Raw genomic sequence first — 22,584 nt, 5'->3', positions numbered from 1 at the left:
CTAATATGTATTTGGGTACATGATAGATGTGCTCATGTGCACGTGGCCTTAAGGATGAGTTGTTTTAAGGACTCTTGATTCTTTGAGCTTTGGAACTCTTCTATTATGCATAGTCCATGCATTTGATAATTGAAGTAACTACTTCTTCGTCTCTCACGACATCTTCAAGCTTTTTCTTCAAATCTGCTAGTTCGACCTTTGAAATATGACCCTATATTTGGGAAAACATGACATTTGGTGAACAAGAGGCCTTCAAAAAAATTTCATTACTTGATAATTGTTACTCATATTTTATATTGAGTCAAAGAAGGACAATGCATGTTGCATTTTGGCATAAATCTAGCTAGATTTGTCACTAATCGAGCATGAACTTGGTCGACTTACTCTACTACTAAATTTTCAACTTGGATAATGTTAATCCAAGCCCATGTTTGATCCCGGTAACATCTCTAAGTTGGGATCCCTTTAACATATTAGCATGCCTTTCTTCATTATCTTGTTGGCCTTGGAAGTGACAATTGAACATGTTAGCATCCTTGGGGCATTCTGCTGGAGAGTTGAACATGTTAGCATCGTGGGGGCACTCTCTTGGGCTATGTGCAAACTAATATGATAGCAGTCAACACAAGCGGCGACGGCTGATGGGGGCCTTGGGCTGCCTTTCTTCACTCGTGTACTTTTCAATACCTGGTTGGCTAAACTCATTTTTACACCTATTTGAAAAAGAAACTTTGAACTCAGCTGAGGGTTTTTTATTGGCTTCAAGTTATCTTGTTTGTGAACACGGCATAGAAGTCTTTGATTTATTGACTCATTTTTGGACACAAGGCCTTTTCATTTAAGATTTGTCATCTTCATAGGTGGTCATAAATGTAGGACGATCTAATTTCTTTAGTAATTCTCATACAAGTCACCTTCAAATAAAGGTTCTATCCGATTGAACATGTAAGGAATTTATGATTTAATATCTATAACTTGTTTCCCAAATTGCTAATATGTTTTCTTAGGTCTAACCATATAAGAAACATTCACAAAAAAATGAATTGGAAAATTTGATACATAGACTCCTCCATCAAGTAATCTTTGGCATTCTATACATTCTTCTACCTATAGGAATATATCTCCTTTTACTACTTTTGATACAAATTCCTTTCAAATAAAGGTTTCCAACTTAGTGTACAACATGTGATGAATCTATTGTTTAGAGTTATATGTAAATATGTGTAATTCGTTCCCCGAATAATTTATATCCTTTAAATGTTTCCTTTTCTTTGAGTTGTTACTTTTTTACTATATGTATGAAAATGGATACCTTTCACAATAATGTGCTCTATATTGCTAGCCTTATAGAAAAACTTTTAAAACTTAAAAAAATTAAACTAAAATATCTTTTAGAGATAAATTTATTCAACCTCAACTGGGGGGAGTAAGATGTCACTAATAAATATCCAAGCATATCACATGGGCTGAAAAGAAGTGCCTTGAATGCATATGATCTAAACAATTTACAAGTTGAGATGTTTACAATCACACCTACTTCGGTCTCTTCGTAAAGTACTAGTGAGGGCTCAGGACTAGAATCCCATATGCACAGTAGGAGAAGTGTTACCATCCAGTTTCCTATAAAGCATTGTACTTGCTCTCTTTTCTCATGCAATGTCATAGTACTTTTGTCATTAAGTAAAGTCTCTGTGTCATTGTTAGTCAATACACAAGATCATGAGAGCAACATACCTGACATTTCTCTTCATGCCTGCACTTATCACTGCTCCATTTGCAGATTCATTAGGGAGTCAGTTTCGCCAAGTGTGGTTACATATTGTGCGCCATACTCTAGAACTTGCAGGTGTAGCATTCATTAAATGGGGTCAGTGTGGGCAGCAACAAGACTAGATTTTTTCCTGAGAGATATTTGTAAAGAGGTTTCTAGACTGCACACATAGGCACTGGCACGCAAATTCTCCAACATGCTGCAGAGTGTGGAAGGAGCTTTTGGGAAAAGGATGCATGAAAATTTTGAGGATTTTGATGAAGAACCACTTGCTTCAGGGAGCATCGCACATGTTCATAAAGCAACGTTACACTTTAGTTATCCTTGTAAGAAATCAAAACCTATGCTGGTGGCTGTCAAAGTAAGGCACTCTGGTGTTAGTAATGTCCTTGGGCATGACTTTACAATCATCAATGGGGTCGCTCGATTATCATCATTTTTTCAAGGTCTGAGATGGCTAAGGTTGGATGAAAGTGTGTAGCAGTTTGTTGTCTTTATGTTGACACAAGTCGACCTAGCTAGAAAAGCAGCACATTTGAGCACGTTGTTATATAACTTTCGGATATGGAAGGATGTATCTTTTCCAAAACCTATCTATACTTTAGTGCATCTTGCATTTTTAGAACATATGAGCAGGGAGAGTGTGTCTCTTGTTATGTTGAATTATCACACAAAAGCCGTATCTCAAGTGCTCTTGCGCACATTGGCACCCCATACACTCCTCAAAATGCTACCGGTGGATAACTTTATTCACATAGATATGCACCCTTGCAATATTTTGGTTCCTATTGACAAAAAGAAAAATTGAACAAGAAAACAACTCTTCCCTTCCAGGCCTCATGTTATTTTCTTGGATGTGGGAATGACAACAGAGCTGTCTCAAAGAGGCAGTGCCAACCTTTTAGAGTTCTTTAAGGCAGTGGCTCTAGGAGATGGTAGGACAACTATTGAGTGCACTTTGAACTTTTCAAGAAGGCAATCTTGTCCCAATCCTACATCTTTTATCAAGGAAGTTGAATATTCTTTTAAACGATGGGGCTCAAAGGAGGGAGATAATATTCACCCAGGTGATTTCATGCAGGAGCTTGTAGAGCAAGTTAGAAGGCACAAGGTGAACATTGATGGTGATGTTTGTACCATTATGGTTACTATAGAGTTTCTCAAGGGTTGGCAGTGTAAGCTAGATCCAAACTACAACATCATGAAGACTCTACAAACATTACTTTTTAAGGCATCATTGTTAAAGAAGGAAAAGAAGCTAAAAACTTTGGAAGAACCAAGCACCTCTAGAGATGAACAAGCATTATATGTTGGCAACATGTACAAAGGCAAGAAGGATCAGCTCTTCTCAGACTTCTGCAAAAGGACTAGACTCACCCCGAGAAGTTCTGCCATGCTAACAAGAGGTCCCAAAAGGCCTATCTAGTTGCTATTAAAGAAGAAAAAGACCACCAGGAGAAGGACAAACCTCATCAATCCTTCTATTCAAATAGACACTTTTAGCCTTGTATTTCCTTCCTAACGCTTCGGACATAAACTTGTAAACTCCTCATGAAGCCTTTTACTACAGCCTCTGTACACTTTGTGAGGCCCCTGTTATAGCCTTTGGATATCCATCATGTTTGTGGTACCCACACTTTAGCCTTTTCTGCGACAGCCTCTGGTGTTTTTCCATGTTTATGGTGTGCCCACACTTTGTAGGTGCTGCTTTCACTAAAGCCTCTATATGCTTTGTACTTTTGGTTGTGATTGAGGAGGGATATTGAGATGTTTACAATCACACACCTACTTCAATCTCTTTGTAAGGAGTAGTGAGGTCTCAAGACTAAAATCCCATATGCATAGTAGGAGAAGTGCTACCATCGAGTTTCCTATAAAGCATTGTACTTTCTCTCTTTTCTAATGCAATGTCATAGTACTTTTGTCCTTCAGTAAAGTCTCTGTGTCATTGTTAAACACCATGTTGGGGAATATGGAAATTTCCCATAAGTTTGTGACACGTGGTCAAATCTTTGGATTCATCATAACTTGAACACTATCACTCCAAATCAAGTGCTCTATAGTTCAATAGATTCCTTTTTTCAAGCGATTTCAAATGATAGGTCACATCACATGGTTTTGAGAAACTTATGAGCACGTTATCCGAGTGCTACCTTTTTAGTCTTCAAAAAATGGGAATTGGGAGATTCCCAAACTTACTAATATTGTGTTGTTAGTCAATACACAAGATTGTGTTTATGAGTCCAAGCCTCCATCTTGGAACCTAATTCACTTGTGTAACAATCACTCTTGTTAGTGTCTTCATGAACTCACTCTTTCTCTTCCAACCTCCATAGCTTCTGCATCTATCTTGCTCTAGATCCCACATCTTTGACATTACATAGAGTGGGTCCCCCTCCCCCTACAAAATGTTACGCCTGTTGAATTATTACACCCTATCTTTTTTGTTGATTTAACACTAGTCTTGCAACAAAAAAACTACTTTTGTAGCAATTTGGACCCTCTATAAAAAATCTCATTTCTCATAAATGAGAAATATTAGCAAGAAATAGTTTTATGAAATGTGATCTATAAAAGTTACTATATGAAAAAAGAAAAAACAGTGAAAACAAGCTAGGAAGAGTATATTCATATGTCCCCTTTGAGACCATTTTTGTAGAAGTGTACACTTCTATGTCCTCCTTTAAGACCATTTTTGTAGAAAGTTAGTATCTTTTAGTATTTCTAATCAAAACCATATCAAAATACATTTTATTAGGCTAAAACTTTCATGAAAAGTACTTTGATATGTATAGCATAAAATGCCATTATGAAATTTTAATGTGAAAAAAATGCAAATTTTTTTAAGAGCTCTAAATAGCATTGATGAGTGTTATTTTAAACAATTTTCATACACTTTTGAAGGTCCAAATTTTGTAGAAAATGAGTTTTCACTTGAAGCTTTTTCGAGGCCCTCTATTTCACTATCTTACAATATTTGTCAAACACCTTGGCACATATGAGAAGATACCTTAGCATCATGGCTAGAAAGCAAACTCAATTGACCATAGTTTGATTGGAAACAATTTGGACTTCCTCTAATGTTTCAAGTAAAACCTTTCTCGAATGTTGTGCAAGTAGACTCCTTGGTATTTAGATATTTATTAGTTTTTGAACTTGCAAGATGCACTCAACGAACAAAACCATATATATAGAAGCAATCTCTCTCTCTCTCTCTTTCTCTCTCTCTCTTTCTCTCTCTCTCTTTGAGTAGTATTTGGTTCTTGGAAGCCAACTAAGTAAGCTAATATCAATCATAGAAGCAAGCAAATATTTTAGCTTTCGTATATTCTATTATTTTTCTTTGAAATACTAAGATTAGAGTATTTGATTTGTGAAGAGGCTTTTGTGTTCTAACAACATCCAGCTAGTTGTTTGTGCATATTGAATTTTGTGAAACATTTCATGATCTATCTTCTTAACATAACATGACCATAGTAATTTATGCAACTTTGATGAAGAAAACTTTGTAAAATATTTAATATTGGCCTTAAATTTGTGTTGGCCACATAAATGAATGAGAGAGTATGGGAATGTGGAGTTGTTGCATCTCTCTCTCTCTCTCAACTAAAACTCACAATGTCACCCATACAATTATAGAAACTAAAACCACAAGACTTGCATCTGCACATGCCTGTATACATGTGTGCACATATGTGTGTGTGCAAACATGCACATACACATACATTCTCTCTATCTTTATCCCTCTCATACGGTAGTGTTAGGCACTTGCATTGGTCACCAATGGATGACCTGGACAAAGAGACACAAAGAGAGAGAGAGAGAGAGAGAGAGAGAGAGAGAGAGAGAGAGAGAGAGAGAGAGAGAGAGAGAAAGTAATTCTCAATATATTTATAGGTTGTCAAATATATGTATGATTTTAAGCTCAATGTGTATGGGTAATATGCATACCAACACTCGGTGTAGTAGCTAGAGAGCACAACTAGCAGCAAGGGCAATGGTGGATCTGTGTGTGTGTGTGTGTGTGTGTGTGTGTGTGTGTGTGTGTGTGTGTGTGTGTGTGTGTGTGTGTGCAAGTAAGCCAATGCCAATTGTAATGGGAAAACTAATTAGTATTACTATAGTATGTGTGTATGTGTGTGTATACACACATCCACGCATGGGCACACAAAAAAATGTATCCTCTAACATCTAATATTATTATGCACATCTTTTTTAGTCACCTTGTGGGGCAAAGCGCCACATATCACCCTCCCACATTCCCCATAAATCTTGAGTGCCCTCCTTGTCTTTCCCAATCTCTCTTCTTTGAGTGCTCTTGAGCTGCATACAAATCCTTCTCTTTTGTCTCTAATATGGACCCTTCTCTCTCTCTCTCTCTGTCTATCTATCTATCTTAAAATTTTGTAGGTGGATATAACATAGCTACATGCTACTTCAATCATGAATTAGGGGCGTGTGTGGGTTAGCTTTTGTATCTAGGTCCCTTTCCTTTCACCTAAGGTCTCCCCCATGACAAGTGTGAAGGTTTCAATCCTCTCTCTCTCCCTCTCTCTCCCTCTCTCTCTCTCTCTCTCTCTCTCTCTCTCTCTCTTTGTGTTTGTGGCAAGGACCCTTCAACTTGAGGCTATGGAGTAGAATTTTCCTCTCATTTCCATCTACTTCCTTCCATATACAAACAAGAATGGTCTCTTTGATAATGTGGTTCCACCTTCCCAATTGAACCTATGTGTCTAATCAACATGCAATAGGATGTGAAATGCACTAAGTGCTACTAATATTAGTGCTCCCAACCTTGTGTGAGGAAGCAAGGTAAAAATGGTGCAAAGCACCAAAAGAAAACTAGTGCAAAGTGCCGAGAGGACCTAGGTGTGATGTGAAGGAGGTTCACAAATAGCTACAAGCTATGGGGGTTCTGAATTAGACAAGATGGAAGACAAAAGATAATCGGAATAGTTAGCCACTAGAGAAAAAAATATTTTACTTCAATATTAAAGCTTTGTACAATGGTAAGAAACCCTCAAGTAACTCTTAGAAGACAAGAATAATCATTTTTGCAAGACCTTCAATAAATTTGAACTAAAAGTATGTAGAATCTCTACCAATTTGACTTTATCAAGTATCCTTCTAGGCTAAGGTACCCAATTTAGACCCAAATCTTTCCTCTTTATTATCTCAACACAAAAGATCTCTTTAGCTCTCTAATTTCCCAATCCTTTCACAAGTAGATTTGGGGTTATTTATAGCCTACATATTCTCTATTTCAGATATCCACTAATTTATATTGGGCAAACTCAAGACTTTCCATGCATTTGATCCCCTTTTCCTAATGAATTTTGAGTTCTCTATTTGCTCTCATCTTCTCTAGTAGCATTCCAAGAAAGAAAAAAGCTTCAAACATTATTTCATTGAGTTGTGTCCAACTTATGTAGCTCTAAGAGAGCTTTTGGCTTTCTTTTAGCAAAGCTCTTATCGATTTTGACTCACCCTTATAATTGAGAGCAAGTGTACTACTATTTCCACCCTACTTTTTGTAGTCCAAAAAGCGGCTTAAATGTGTCGTCATCATCCAAAATGGCCTCAAAGGTAGCATGCAATTTTGGGCATTCTTCATTCCTTTCATCTGTTAATAGACTTGTTGTTTCTCTAAAAGCATAAGCTTTTAGGTCAATGATTGTCAATGATTTAACTCACTCACTTTTGTAAGTTCACACTATTCTCACTGGACTAGTTTTCTTTTCCATCAAACCAATTTAGATTTAAACGGTTTCACACCCATGAAGAGTGACTAGCTCGAAATAGGGTTTTTTACACTTTTGGAACTATTCTCCTCAGGTTTTTAAGCTTCTTCTCATCTAGAACTTCTTGGTTTTGATCATTAAGCATTCTCACTAGGAGTCCAAGGGTTCTTTGCAACACAAATAACAACACTTTTTCACATGTTTACTTATGCTAATAGCAATGCATTTAGTAAAATACCAATGCTAATAGTGACAATTCTAGGAAAAAAGAAATTAGTTGACTTCCTTGCCATCTTTTAGAACCATATGCCGAACATTGTTTCATAAAGGCAATAAAAAACTGAGTACACAATGCTCATGGAGGCACATGCATCATAAGATGATGGAAAAAAAGAGTCCTTGACTCAATATTCAAATAAATACAAGATTAATGATGAAAACTCATAAAACTACATGAACAATAGAGAGGAGAGTTGAAAATAAACGAGGAAATGTATCTATAGATATTGCAATATGTAAGTCCATACAAAGGACAGGAAATATATCCAAAAATTCTATATGGAAAGAGCTTGCATGGATCATAGGGCCAAAAAAGTAAAGGATGTGCACGCCATCAATCCAAGCAATTGTACAGTTCCTCACCATCTGAGAGCTCATTCCAATGCAAAGGAGCATCAAACAGACTATACAATATAAGTAACCAGAGATTAAAAAAATAGCATTATTAGAAATAAGGTTATTAGTAAAAGTGGTATTCCAAATAAGAGAGTGAGAACAACCAAAAGAAAACTTACCAAATCCTCCAAATAAGTTCTATGGCTACCACTCCTCAAATGATGCATGACCCCTACCTCCAATTTTTCCCTCGCTATCTCTCATTGTTGTTGCCATTTGTCCTAGAGACTCTATGGCCTTCTCCCTTAGTCTCCACAAATCCTCTATATCCAGTCACTTGGTTTTTGAAGCACCACTCTTGATTGCCTTGTACGCATGTGATCATCTGTGTGACATGTATGCGCACAAACCTCTCTATCGCTCGAGGTACTAGAAATTCCTCATGGAAGGATGTGACGCTTGAGATCTAGAGAGAGAATATATGTAGAGATGCAAGAGAAAGAGAAGAGACACACCATATACACTCCCAAAGACTTTCATATTGATCACAATCTATATATATATAGGTGAGACCTAGTCTAGATAGGGTGAGCTGTATATAGCTCCAACACCCCCACTCAAACAAAGGTCTCTAGCTAAGGATGAAAAAACCCTTAGGGAGCACAAGGAAAAAAACTGAGCTCCTATATACAAATGTACAAACATGATCAAGAAGGATTATTGTGTATATGTACAGTTAATCCGTGCATGTGAAGTGAAATTAAATATCTATGTACAAAGATGACCAAGAGGTCTGAGGGTGTATGTGCATATTTGAAGTGTATGGTGCCTAGAAGGAGTATATACAGTGGCACTACAATGTCATAATAGATTATTGAAGTTGAGATAGCTCCAAGTTCCAAGCACAATAGAGTGAAGCGGGCTTCATTGAGTCCTTCGATGAATATATTTGTAAGCAAATGATCACTTGGACAATGTTCAATCATGATCCTTCCTTTTTTTACTTTATATCAAACATATTAATGATAATGCACTACAATAGTTTTAGACTTGTTATGTTGAACATAGTCTTTAGCAAGACTAATAGCACTTTGGTTATCACATTGAAGAGGTATTCTAGAGAGCGGAGGATGGTCAATACCAAATAGAACTTGTCAAAGCCATACAAACTCTCGAGCCGCTAAAGATGCACCTACATATTCAGCCTCTGTCGTGGAAATAACAACACAATGTTGTTTCTTACTAGTCTAAGAAACAAGATAACCATTGATAAAGAAACAAATTCCACTTGTAGAATGCATAGATAAGTGAGACCTTACTAAACCAACCCAAAATCTTTAGTGCCTTTCAAATACTTCAAAACTCCTTTAGTTGCAGACCAATGTTTAAGGCATGGAGAACTAAGATGTTGTCCAAGAAAATTTGCAGCGAAAAGAATGTCAAGGTAAGAATTTAAGCCAACAATTTGAAAAAATCCAATGAGATTGATGTAGTACTAATTGTCCATCATTTTGTAGAAAGCAAGAGTTTTTGGTAGAGCTCACAAGACAAGTACTAGTAGGATGTATAGAACCCAAATCAAACTTCTAAATAATATCTTCAATGGACTTTGTTTGATGTAGTAATAAAACACCCTTTTCTCCATAGCATTGAATTTGAATACCAAGACATGAGTATATGTCTCCAAGATCCACCATGTCAAAGGAAAAAGATAAAGCCTTCTTTACATGTTGAAGGAAGTTGAGATTTTTAGGAGCAAGTATGGTATCATCCACGTTTAGAGCAAGAATAACAAAACTATAATTGCAATACCGCTTGAGATATAAGTTAGGCTCTGAACAACAAGAGATAAAACCTTGTTTTCTAAGGAAGAGATCAATCTTTTGATACCAAGCTCGTGAAGATTGTTTTGTAAGAAAGAGATCAATCTTTTGATACACTAAGCTCATGATGAAGTCTGCAAGAAATATTTTTTGTATAAGGGCAAGTGCCTTAGGTGGATTATTTTTGTCATATCTATGAACCTTAGCTAATGTATGGTGACTTTTCTATATCTTAGGAAGTGAAAAATGGACATTTGGATTTTCAATTGAACAACCATATATAGTTATATAAGGTGGATGCAAGGGGTGGAAGTTATGAAGGCTATGGTAGAATTATGATATGAAAAATGTAGTCTGCAATTTACATTCTGTCTTCTTATCTATCTCAATATTATTATGTGTGTATATTGGTCTTTAAGAAGAAGTTCAGTGCAGCAATGTTCAGTTAAAGATGTGTGTGTAGTTTAAATGATGTTTTGTGCAATAGGCAATATTCTTATGTTAGTCAGGGCAAAAGTCACACTGAATTGTGAAAGTCTATTGCAGAAACTACTTGGTTGAGTAACCATTATACACTACTAATCACGGTGTTGTGATTTGATTTCATGGTTGAGTTTTCTCTCTTTTCTAAGGGGGATGAGTGCCAAGAAGGTGCGAGCAGTAGTTATGATGGTGGTTACAGTGGGAGTTATGATTTCTTGGAAGTCAGATGCTGAATGATAATTCACTCTGAAGACTTCACAATAGTGTGTTCATTCGTATTTCACAAGGTTGGTAGCATGGCAACGAAGGGTGTAGCAGTAAGAGAATGACCAGCGTGCAGAAGGGCATGCAAGAGGTGAATGTAGTGGAATGCAAAGCGACAGTTCTAAATATAGGCGGTTGGAGTTTGACCCTTTGGGAATTGGAGGTAGCATACCAACACGACCTCCATTACCAATATTATCATCATCATCCTCAATAGGGAATTTGACCCCTAATACGCTAAGGAATATGGAAGCAGCACCTAGAGCAGATTTACATGTCAAGTTCAGGACCTATTCAGGGAAGTCTAAACAAGACCTTGATTGCCATGTAGCTCAATTTGAGACAAGGTGGCAGGCCAGAGGATTTGATGGAGTGTATGACGCACAAGCCAAGATGCAACAATTCCATGTGACATTTGAGGGGAAAACAATGCACTGGTTGAGTAGTTATAATGTGGGTCATTTTGCAAATTATATTGCATTGAGAAATGCATTTCTGAATAGGTTTCAAAAGGAGAAGACTCCCAATGATGTGCTTGCTAAGATTAAGAAGATCAAGCAAAAGAAAATGTTTATGGAAGATTACACACAGAAATTCAATCAGTATTTGAAGAGGCTTATAGCTCTAATGAGAGGCCTATAGATGAAATGTTGGCCGAATATTACATGAAGGGATTTCACAAAGAATTGTGGAATGTAGTTGCAGGTGTAGATGTAGGAGCAGGATTGGATGCATGGGTGGAAACTGCTAAAAGAGCAAAGCAAAGGTTTGGAGTGTCAAATCTCAGTACTTCCAAGAAGAGTTCTCAAGAGAGGGAAAAAAATAAGACAAAGGGGAAGAAGAAAAAGTTTGCAGATAACAATAGTGATGACGATTCTAATTCAGATTCCGATGCAAATTAAGATACAGATTCGGATTTTAATTTAGAGACTAGTAGCAATTCAAATTTTGATTCCGATTCAGAGTTAGAAAAAGAGGATAGGAAGAGGAAGCATAAGAAGAAATTTAAAAAGAAGTCCAAATCCAAGATAAAGGGAGACTCAGTTGAGAAGATGGTTGAGAAGAAGTTGAAGGAAATGGGTGTCAATGGGTAGCAAGAAGACTCATTCTGACATTTATGACAAGGATGGGCACAACACCACCAACTGTTGGTATAATCCAAATTTTAGAGGACTAATCCCAGAGAGGATTTAGCAAAAGATCCAACAAAATATGGCACAAGCAAGTGAAGTATTTCTGGAAGCTACAGGATAGTAGAAGATATTTAATAATCAGGGATGGTAGAAACAACAACATTTTTTTGGATGGCAAACACCTTTTAATCAAAATAGTCCATTTAGAGGAAATTTCAACCAAGGATATCGACTGAGGTTTGGCGGATTTCAAAATTTTAGACCTTGGGAAGGAAACTGGAACCAGTAGCAAGGTTGGCCACAACAGTAGAGTTGGCAACAACCACAAAAATGGAATCAACAAAATTGGTATCAACAAGGGTGGAATTAGCATAGCTGGAATCAACAAATACCAAATGAGCAGTTGCCACAATTACATACACTACCTATGCAATAAGGGAAAGTGGATAAGGAACCTCAAAGTAATTTGATAGATGTTGAAGTTTCTCATGATCATGGGGCAAATCAGGTGACAGTAGATTTTTTTCCACAGTGTGATTGTTCTCATTGTCAGTTAGGGAATCCAGATGTATTGGCAGTCACGCGTGCTAAAGCAAGGATTAAACCACCTTTGGATTGGGAGAAGTAGAAAGAGGAAATAGATGAGGCTGCTGAGGAGATTGAGAAGTTAGGACAAGAAGAGATGACTTCAAGGGAAAAGAAAAATCAATCTAAGAAGGTAGAGAATTCCAAATTGTCATCAAGAGCATTATTTGAAGAGTTGTTGAATACTCCTATGCATTTTACATTGGATCTGTTGCTTTCATTCGTCCCGATTTTCAAGGACAAATTTACAAATTTCCTCATTTTTGACTACAAATCCCTTCAGTTACTCCATGCATATCTCTTTCTTTAAATCACCATTAAGAAAATTAGTTCTCATATCCATTTTGGAGCACCTCCAAATCAAACTCAACAGCACAAACTAACAAGACCTGAATATACTGGTAATACAAACAACAGGTGAGAAAGTTTCTTGATAATCAACTCCTACAATTTGTGAGAGACCTTGGACAACTATTCTTGCTTTGAATTTTTCAAATGTTCCATGTGCTTTTGTTTTAGTCTTATAAACCCACTTGCATTTAATAGGAAGTACGCCTAGGTGGTAACTCAGTTAGAACCAATGTACCTTTAGAGAGAAGAGATTCATACTCAGCTTCCATGGCCTCCTGGCATTGTTCCTTTTGTGGGGATGACATGGCATCACTATAAGAGACAGGGTCTTCACAAATATTAGGAGCATCCTCAAAAATATCAGCATAATAAAAATGATAAGTACCATGCTGATTATCAATTGGAAGATCAATGTTAAGGTCATCATCATCAATAATAGGTGTAGGTTGTGAATCTTGATTTGAAAAGTCAACATTATCCCGTGAAGGAGATTCATCGTCATATAGAAAATAACAGAAGTGAGTAATGACTTTGTATCATCAATTTAGTGACCACGTCTACCTAGTATCCTCCTAAGACCATGTGTTGCCCATAAGTTGCTCATTGAAAATAGCATCACAACATATGATTACCTTCTTGGAAGATGGATCATAAAACTTTTATCCCTTAGAAAAATTTGAATGTCCAATGAAAGTAACTTTCAAACCAAGAGGATCAAGTTTTTTTGCGAGTCTCTTTGGGTACATGAATATAAGCAATACATCCAAAAGTTTGAAAATATGAAACAGAAGGAATTTCACCTGTCTAAGTAGTAATTGGGTACATGAATATAAGCAATACATCCAAAAGTTTGAAAATATGAAACAGAAGAAGTTTCACCTGTCTAAGTAGTAATTGGGTACATGAATATAAGCAATACATCCAAAAGTTTGAAGATATGAAATAGAAGGAGTTTCACCTGTCTAAGTAGTAATTGGTATTTTACTAGAAGGAGCAATTGTAGGAAGATGATTTCGCACAAATACTATTGTTAAGACTACTTTAGCCTAGAAACATTGAGATAAGCTAGAATGAATGAGCATACATCACAAACCATTGAGGATAGTCTTTTTTTTACATTCAACAATACCATTTTTTTGAGGAGAGTACGGAATCATATATTCATGATGAATACCATGATTATGATAATAATCATCAAAATCATTTGAAATGTATTCTCCACCATTATCACTCTAAAGTTTCTTGATGCGATGACCAGTGTGGAGTTTTGTAGCTTTTTGATATTTCTTAAAAGACAATGAAGCTTTTTATTTTTGTCTCAAGAGAAAAATAGTGGTGTATCTTCAGAAGTCATCAATAAAAGTCATGAAATACCGATATTGAGATTTCGATGGAGGAAAAGGTCCACAAATATCAGTGTGAATAAGATCAAGAAAACCTTTGGAATGAGTTGTGGTGGAAATGGAAAAGGGTTTGCAAAAATGCATTCCAAGTATACAATATTCACAAACACCCATATGAGGACGAGCTTTGAATTCCATATCGTAAACAAAGTCAAGCCAATAAAGATTGACAAGCTTAGAAAAATCAGAGTGAACAAAGTGAGGATGTCATATTTTGCAATTAAGATCACTAGGAGCTATAACAATATTTTCAACATCTTCATTTGAATATACCTAAAAAAGATTACCATTTCAAGGAGAAAAATCTATGGTTTGGCCGTCTTTCTCAATGGGATACTTGGACATGTAAAACTCCATGTAGAATTCTTGTTGAAGAAAGAGTAGTGAGATATAAATCAGCTATACCTTTGACTTGATAGGTTGTCTCACAATCAACAAGATAAACCAATTTCTTGATGGGAATAGAATGATAATTATGTAACCATTGGGATTGATATGTCATGTTTTTTGTAACACCAGAATCAATAATAAAAAGAGATCCATCACGAATATGAAATATCATTTCCAAAGAGATTGAAGAACTCACACAATTTTCTTCTTCAGTAGTGCTATCATGTGTAACAACATATGCTCTATTATGATCTGAATCAAAACGCCTCTTAAAACATAGATAGGTTGGATGATTGCTCTTTTTGCAATAGTCACAAGGAAAATAGTCTCTGGATAAACATAGTTGTTTATTTGTAATACCATGTTCTTCATCATATTGTTTTGCCTAGCAATCATTTGTAGTGTGACCATTTCTATTGCAATAAGAACAATGTCTGTTAGGAAACTTGAGACAAGAGAAGTTACCACCACGATGACTCCTACGTGTGTAGCATGGAAAGGAATGCCTTAGAGAAAGTAAAGCTTAGTCAATTTGTTTTGACTGTGGTTAACTCTACTTCACTCACAAGTACACCACAGAACACACTCCTATGGCACTCTATACTTGGTCATGCCTCTCAAAATGTTCTCCAACAACTTATTCACAATAAACTTGTCCGTAGGATTCCACCTTCCCTCTCTCAACTTCCGTTTTGTCAACCTCGTGCTCTTAGCAAAGCTACAAATCTTGCTTATCCCAAATCTTACTCCATTACAACTCAATCTCTTCAATTAGTACACTCCGACATTTGTGGTCCTATCAATCTTGTATCTCTCACTAGAGAAAAACACTTTATGGTGCTTATTGATGATTATTCAAGATACATTATTGTATATTTTCTCACAAGGAAGTTCCAAGTCTTCTCCAAGTTCTAAGAATATAAGGAACCCATTGAAAATAAGCACGAGTTACGACTCAAAGCTCTTGATACAAACAATGGAGGAGAATATACTTCAAATGAGTTTGAAGATTATTGAAAAGCCTTTGGCATTCAACATGAGTTTACCATACTACATCATCCATAACAAAATGGAGTTGCTAAATGCAAGAATCGTACTCTACTAAATTCCTCAAGAGCTATGTTATCACTAGCTCGTCTAGGAAGAGAATACTGGGAGGAAGCAATTGCTACAACAACATATCTTCAAAACATGTTGTACTCAAACTCTCTATATAATAACACTCCTTATGGATTTTGGTTTGGTCACCCTCCTAACCTATCACATCTAAATGTCTTTGTATACATTGCCTTTCTTGTCAACAAGGATCACAAATCCAAACTCTCTCCTAGAGCCACACAATTAATTTTTATGGGATATGGTGAGCCCCATGGTCACAGAGCCTATAGATTGTACGATCCACACAACAAGGTTTTTATTTATTGTAGAAGCACCATATTTCATGAAATTAATCTCCTTCCCGCAAGCTCTAACACCACACACTCTCAATCTCTCACACTTTATCCCATTGTTTCTTATGATAACACATTTCCAGCATTTGACATGGCTCAATCATGGCCCATCGTATCTTCTATAAAATCATCTCTTCTTATTTCTCTCCATCCATGCTCTTCACCATTATCATTTACCTTATCTCATTTAGACTGGTCCAACTCATCTGTCACATATGGACAAGCCCAAAATTAAAAGAAAAACTAACCTTAATAACTTAGATTACAGCTCATCAACAAAAAATACAAATGAATGTAACCTGGTGTGCTTGATTTGGCAGTGCAAATCACGCCAGTTGAGAAGGACACAATAGAACAAATGGCGCCTTCAATCCATGCCACACAGAAGCTTCCACCATTGTTTACTGCAACTAGGTCACCTGGTCATCAGCAACCACACGAAAAAAGAGCTACGTTTAGTAGAGCCACCCTACTGATTATCCATCTCATCTCACTCAGAATGATACTCTCTCTCTTACTAAGAATCCTAGCACCCTCTCCACGGCTCAAGCTCTATTTAAACAAGCTCATGCTCTTCCATTCCCACAAGTCCAATATCCTCAAGAAAATTCTGCTATTCTCAACAACTCCTCTCAGAAATTAGCTCCATCATCTTCCACTGAAGGACACAAACTTTGAAGATCTGCTCGTATAGCAGCAATGTCTTCCACTTCAACCAATTCTTCCCCTATTGCTCTCTTTGTTACCACTCTTCGGCCTCCATCTCCAACTTCCCCATCAATGCCCATTACTCTATTCAGCTCTTCCAACTCCGACATTGATGAGGTACAGTCACAACCAACTCCTTGCTCCAAAAGCTTACATGACCTTCATCTTCAAGCCAATATTGCCCTTCGTGCCCTTGGACAAGCTCAAGATTCACCTCCAATCACTATTCTCAAGTCACCAATCTGCCCTTTTGTCACTCAAGCACTTCAAAGTCATGAAGCCTCTCAATGGCTAGCTACAATGCTCAATGAATAAAAGGCTCTTCACAACAACAACACCTGGACATTGGTTCCCCTTCGTCCTGGAGAATCTGCAATCAGCTACAAATGGGTACTTTGCAAAAAGCTAAAATCACATGGCTCTATTGACAAGTATAAAGCTTGACTTGTAGCTTATGGTTTCGAGGAAATTGAAGACCTCCATTACGGAAGTACATTTTCTCCCGTACTATCTATAACCTCCTTATGGGTATTACTCTCCATAGCTACTCATTTCAAATTAATTCTTCACCATATTGATGTCAAAACTATCTTCTTACATGGTCACCTAGAAGAGAAAATCTATATGTCTCAACCACCAAACTTTATTGATCCAAAATTTCCTACACATGCTTGTTTATTGCATAAAGCTCTTTATGGCCTAAAATAAACACCAAGGTAATGGTACACTTGTATTCATTCTCACTTAATACACCATGTCTTTCCATGGCTAGAAATAGATCATAACATTTATACTCTTCTTCACAGCAACATCGTCATTATCCTAGGCCTCTATGTTGATGACATTCCCATTCTTACCAACTTTCCTCATGCCATGTCCAAAGCTAAATCTATCATCTCTTCACAGTTTGCTATCACAGACTATGGTCCTATGTACTATTGTATTCGCATTGAAATTGAACAGCCAACCACATCCATCAAAATGCATCAACATACCTATATTATGTCTATCCTCTCTCGTTACTCCATGCTAAATTGTAATCCCATGGTCACTCCACTTGCCCAAAATCTCCAATTGAATCCATCCTCATCCCATTCTCTTTCAACTAAGCAAGCTCATGAAATGGAGACTATCCCTTATATGGAAGTACTTGGATATCTTAGATATCTAATTACTTGTACCCATCTAGATTTATCTTATGCAGGACTTATTCTTTCCAAGGTCATGCATTAGTCCACTTATGAACATTGGAAACAACTGAAACAGGTTTTTTATGATATCTCAAGGCAACATCAAATGTGGGGATATGTTTTACAAAACATAGCAATGATTTTCTTTTAAGAGCATATTTTGATGCAAATTGGTGTGGTGACATTGCTATAGGTAGATCTCTCACTCGTTTTATCATTACTCTAGTCGGAGGTCCCATCTCTTTGAGCACTAAACAACAACACTCTATAGCACTTTCTACTACGGAAGCCGAGTATGTGGCATGTAGCATGGCTACCCAGGAAATAATTTACCTAAAGAAACTCTTGGAAGATATCATCTTTGGATATCAGCCTTAGCAAATTTCCATCTTCACCGACAAAAAAGCATCAATCCATGCCCTTTGAGGCCCAAAATTAAGTCTTAAACTCTGCCATGTTAAAATGAGATATCATTTTGTACATAAATTAGTTGAAAATTCCCATGCCATCCTTCAATATGTACCATCACGTGATAATGCTGTTGATTTCCTCACCAAATCAGTTCCCCACTTGAAGCATGAAATTGCCATGTAAATCCTTTGCATGATTTGATGGGGAGGGAAAAATATTATAACTGAATTGACAAATTGAATGTAATCTTTTATTTCTCTATAGATCTCCTATGGAATCCTTTGAGGGGGGATGTAAGGATAAGAGTTCTGGATAAGGATAAAAGTTTTGGATAAGATAAGGATAAGCCAATATGTGGACAAAAGGATCCCATAGATATCCACTTTGTAAATATCTCAGATAATTAGAGATGAAGTTTACCTACCTCATTTAATGTACCATGTATATATACAACTACTGGAAATGAAATGCTTAACCGCAATTCACTCCATTTCTATATTGCCTCTCTCTCTTTCTCTTATTGTGCACAATATCCTCTTATCTCCAAGTTCCTGGTTTTCACTACAGTGGCTATCCCTAGGCACTTTGTGAAGTTTTTCCACTAAGATCTTATTTCGACTTGGGTGCTAGGATTTGGCTCTCTACAAGTATGACCAGTTTACTTAAGGAGGATGATGAGCTAGAGGAGCTCTAGGGAGACTATCATGATGTGTAGGAAGGAAATAGTGCTTTGCAAGCTTAGAGTGGCTCAAAAGATTCCCATACTAGTTAGGAGATAGGTTAGTGGATGCATGATTTTGGGGTGGTTTTTGGCCCATTGTTTGGATAGTTGTGTGCTTCATTTATTGGTTAGGATAGGATATTGATGGCTAGGAGTAATGTATTCCTTATTGAGTGCAATAAGAATTGTTTTGAGAAGAGACTTATTCAATTGTCTTTGTGTTAGTGAGTTCATGTATGTGAATCAACCCATGTCTTACATGTGCTTAATGAGTTAATTAAGGAAGATGATTTTGGATGTATCAATTAGTTGTGATAGGTAATTAGATAGCTAAATAATTCGTAAGGTGTATGCATGGGAAGTGGAAGGATTGTTTTCCTTTATGGGGATGTCCTAGTTGGCTTCTCAATAGCATTCAAACTAGAGTTGAAATTCAGGAACTACCAAACATCACTCCATGGTTCTCCAAGCATGTACATCTCCAATAACTTCACATGCCTTTTATTCTACATAACTCAAACTTAAATATCGAGTGTTTATGTAGGTTCCGTATGGAAGTAGTAAATAAGATGCGGACTTATAAAGAGAATCTATTGTTGTACTCTAACTCGTTATCCAATCCTTATTACCAATGCCTACTTCTTTCATTCATTTTTTCTCAAAGAAGATAGGTTGATGCCAAATAATGTAGTACATGTAAGCATATATTTCATCCCTCAATAACTTTTGGATCTACCTCTTAGAATCACTGAAGATCTTGACACATCCTTTCCTCATATTGGTAAATCTTTGGAAAACTTAAAATAAAGGTATAAGGGACACCTTATAAATTATTTGAAATATTTCGATTTTACATTTCTTGCATTTCAAACACATCCTTGAAATGGTTGATTAAATTTATCAAAGGGAAACAAAGTATCAAAGTCATAAATCATTCGAACCTTTGGTTTTTCTCAAAAGACACAACATTTCTACATAATATTAGCAATTATGATCATCCAAACTAGCTACTACAAAACTTACAAATACAAGTCACTAAGATAATTACAAATACATATAATTAAGATCATTACTAGATTTACAAGTACTCAAGATTATCATATTTACAAGTAGTACCCATTAAGATCATTGCTGCTCTTGAATGATCAAATTGTTGTTTTTCTAAGAGAAAAATAGATTTTTTTCTCTAGGAATAAAGAACCTATATTTTCTTGAGCCCATAGATGTTTTTTTGCATAACCTTTGAAATTAATAATGAAAATAATGCCCAATTATTTTCTCATCATATCTTCAAGCTTTTCCTTCAAGCATTGTAGTTCAACTTTTGAAGTAAGACCCTACAATCGGAAAGAAGCATAATTCAATAAGAAATATTTGGATATGTGGAGGACATGTGAAGAAAATATTCTCAAAATATTCATACAAACTATATATAGCTTATGTATCAATAGTGAAAAGAACAATACAAATTTCCATTGGATGCATTCCTAGCTAAATTAATCATAAAATTAGGAAAGTTTGCATTTGACCAACTTTTGTACAAATTAACTATTTTTTCTTTGAAGCTTTAATTTTGGTGGTGCTAAGAGAGTATATGCCTTGGAAGAGCTAGTCATAAGCATATGTTTCATCTCCTAATATCTCTTGGTATTCCTTAACATATGGATGTAGCTTACTGGTAAATCCTTGAAAACCTTTAAATCAGGGCACACCTTATAAATCAATTTAATATGTTAATGTATATCATAAACTTGGATACTATGAAACATACTTGAAAATTTCTTGAAATTATGTTGAGCTTTCAAAGCTTAAATTTGGCTTTTCTCAAAAGTAACCAATTTATAATTACTAGCCACTTAGATCAGCCCTACTCATAAATTATCAACCTATTATTTCTCCAAGTGAAAGTTTAAGGTGTTGCTCTAAGAATCAACTTTTGAACTAATGGAAGCAAAGCTTCCACCCCTTGACACCTCATAAGCTTCTCATAATGCATGTTTCATGCATTAATTTACTAAAGTCTCCTTGAAACCTAAAAAAGAAAACATTTGGTAGTTGTGGATTGACATCAGAGTGCCACTATGGGTCACACTCTAGGTGTTAGTTTCATTAGCTATGCACCCAAGCTAGCAATCTGAATCTTAATAGAATGGCACCTATTGGCCTATAAACATGGTTTCAAGGCTCCCAAGGGGCCTTGGAAGCATGGCTTGAATATTTCACATAAAGAGTAATGGAAAATTTACTAATATTTATTGATTTGTATTCAAATAAACTATAGAGAAGGTTTTCTCTTGGTAAAGTAATGAACTGAGTCTACAAGAACAATGAAGAATACAACTACTAAAGAAGGTTCAAACTACAATGATCAAGTAGAGTTTATGGTATATGATGCAAATTGGGAAACACCCAAAAAAACTTAGAGTTGATTTTTAGTCACATTGGAGGAAGAAGGAAGTCCTTGTTGAACTTAAATGTATTTTGAATATGGTGGATTATAGTTAAACACAAGCATATATACATATTTGTATGCGTTTACGTGTGCCTCTATCCTACACGCATGCATAACATATATCATAGAAATACATGAGTACATGCATATACACACATACTTTATAGCAAGTATTAAGATGGAGAATGAGCCTCATTTATGCTTACATGCCAAACCTCTCATCTTTGAGGCACATAAGCTAGGGAGGCTGGAGCCTTTTCTTTGGTTGATCATGGAGCCAAAGCTGTGTATATATATGTGTGCATGCGCGTGTGTGTTATATGTATGCATTTGCATATGTGTATTGTACACCATGCGCGTTTCATGAGTGTCCGCGAGAGAGAGATCTCACCAGACTGGCCTTGATAGATTGCAGGTAGCATTGGGTGTCGGAGGACACATGGAGAGAGACGACATTGAGGCCTGGCTGCTCTTCCATTAGCTGGAGGCATCGGGGTAGAATGCCGGCTCTCTTGGGGCTCCGGATGACGATGGAAATCGAGCCGCCATCATCCTCCGATATAATTTTCACCGCCTCCATGCACCCGCTACTGCATGCGTCCATGGTCTTTCAATACACGGTCGAGAAGGAGGAGGAGGAGGAGGGGAGGAGGAGGAGGAGTGTAGAACTAGAAACCAAAAGAAGACTTGCGCTGTAACGACGAATATCGATCGTAGCTCTTGTTTGAGAGAGAGAGAGAGAGAGAGAGAGGCCCGACTTCATGAGTCATGACTTGGACCTTAGGGTATATCCTCCGACTCCTACAGTTATCCACACCCTGTCACGCCATTAATGTATGACAATCTCATCCTAACCACGTAGAGACAGGCCTGAATTTTGAATGGTTGGCATAATTATTATTTGATAGGCCTAACTCGCCTTCTACTTTTAAAGGGATTGGAATTTGAATGGTTGGGAGAACATATAACTAGCTCCAACTTGCTATCAATTCATTTGCTATATAGTGTATTGGTAACCCTTCCATGGCATTGTAAAACCTCCTTTCAAGGGTGTCACAATCTTGAATTTTAAGGCCTACTTAGAAACCTATT

General features: G+C 36.6%; 1 long non-coding RNA gene and 1 pseudogene across 1 annotated transcript; one reads left to right on the top strand and one right to left on the bottom strand.

Annotated features, from left to right (window-relative positions):
- The first annotated feature begins 1,722 nt into the window (after positions 1-1,722).
- Positions 1,723-11,599, top strand: LOC148034700 (uncharacterized; annotated as a pseudogene).
- Positions 11,600-20,245: 8,646 nt separating this feature from the next.
- Positions 20,246-22,126, bottom strand: LOC148034699 (uncharacterized). Its single transcript, XR_015691210.1, has 2 exons — positions 21,884-22,126; positions 20,246-20,377 (listed from the first exon to the last, which is right to left on the bottom strand). It is a non-coding gene; the product is annotated as an uncharacterized LOC148034699 (long non-coding RNA).
- Between the last annotated feature and the right edge of the window lie 458 nt (positions 22,127-22,584).

This window comes from Lygodium microphyllum, chromosome 6 (assembly GCF_053477565.2).
Source record: "Lygodium microphyllum isolate KBCC chromosome 6, Lygodium_microphyllum_v1.1.10, whole genome shotgun sequence".
Taxonomy (NCBI): domain Eukaryota; kingdom Viridiplantae; phylum Streptophyta; class Polypodiopsida; order Schizaeales; family Lygodiaceae; genus Lygodium; species Lygodium microphyllum.
The sequence above is the reverse complement of the archived record's forward strand: the minus strand, read 5'-3'. Positions and strand labels throughout refer to the sequence as shown.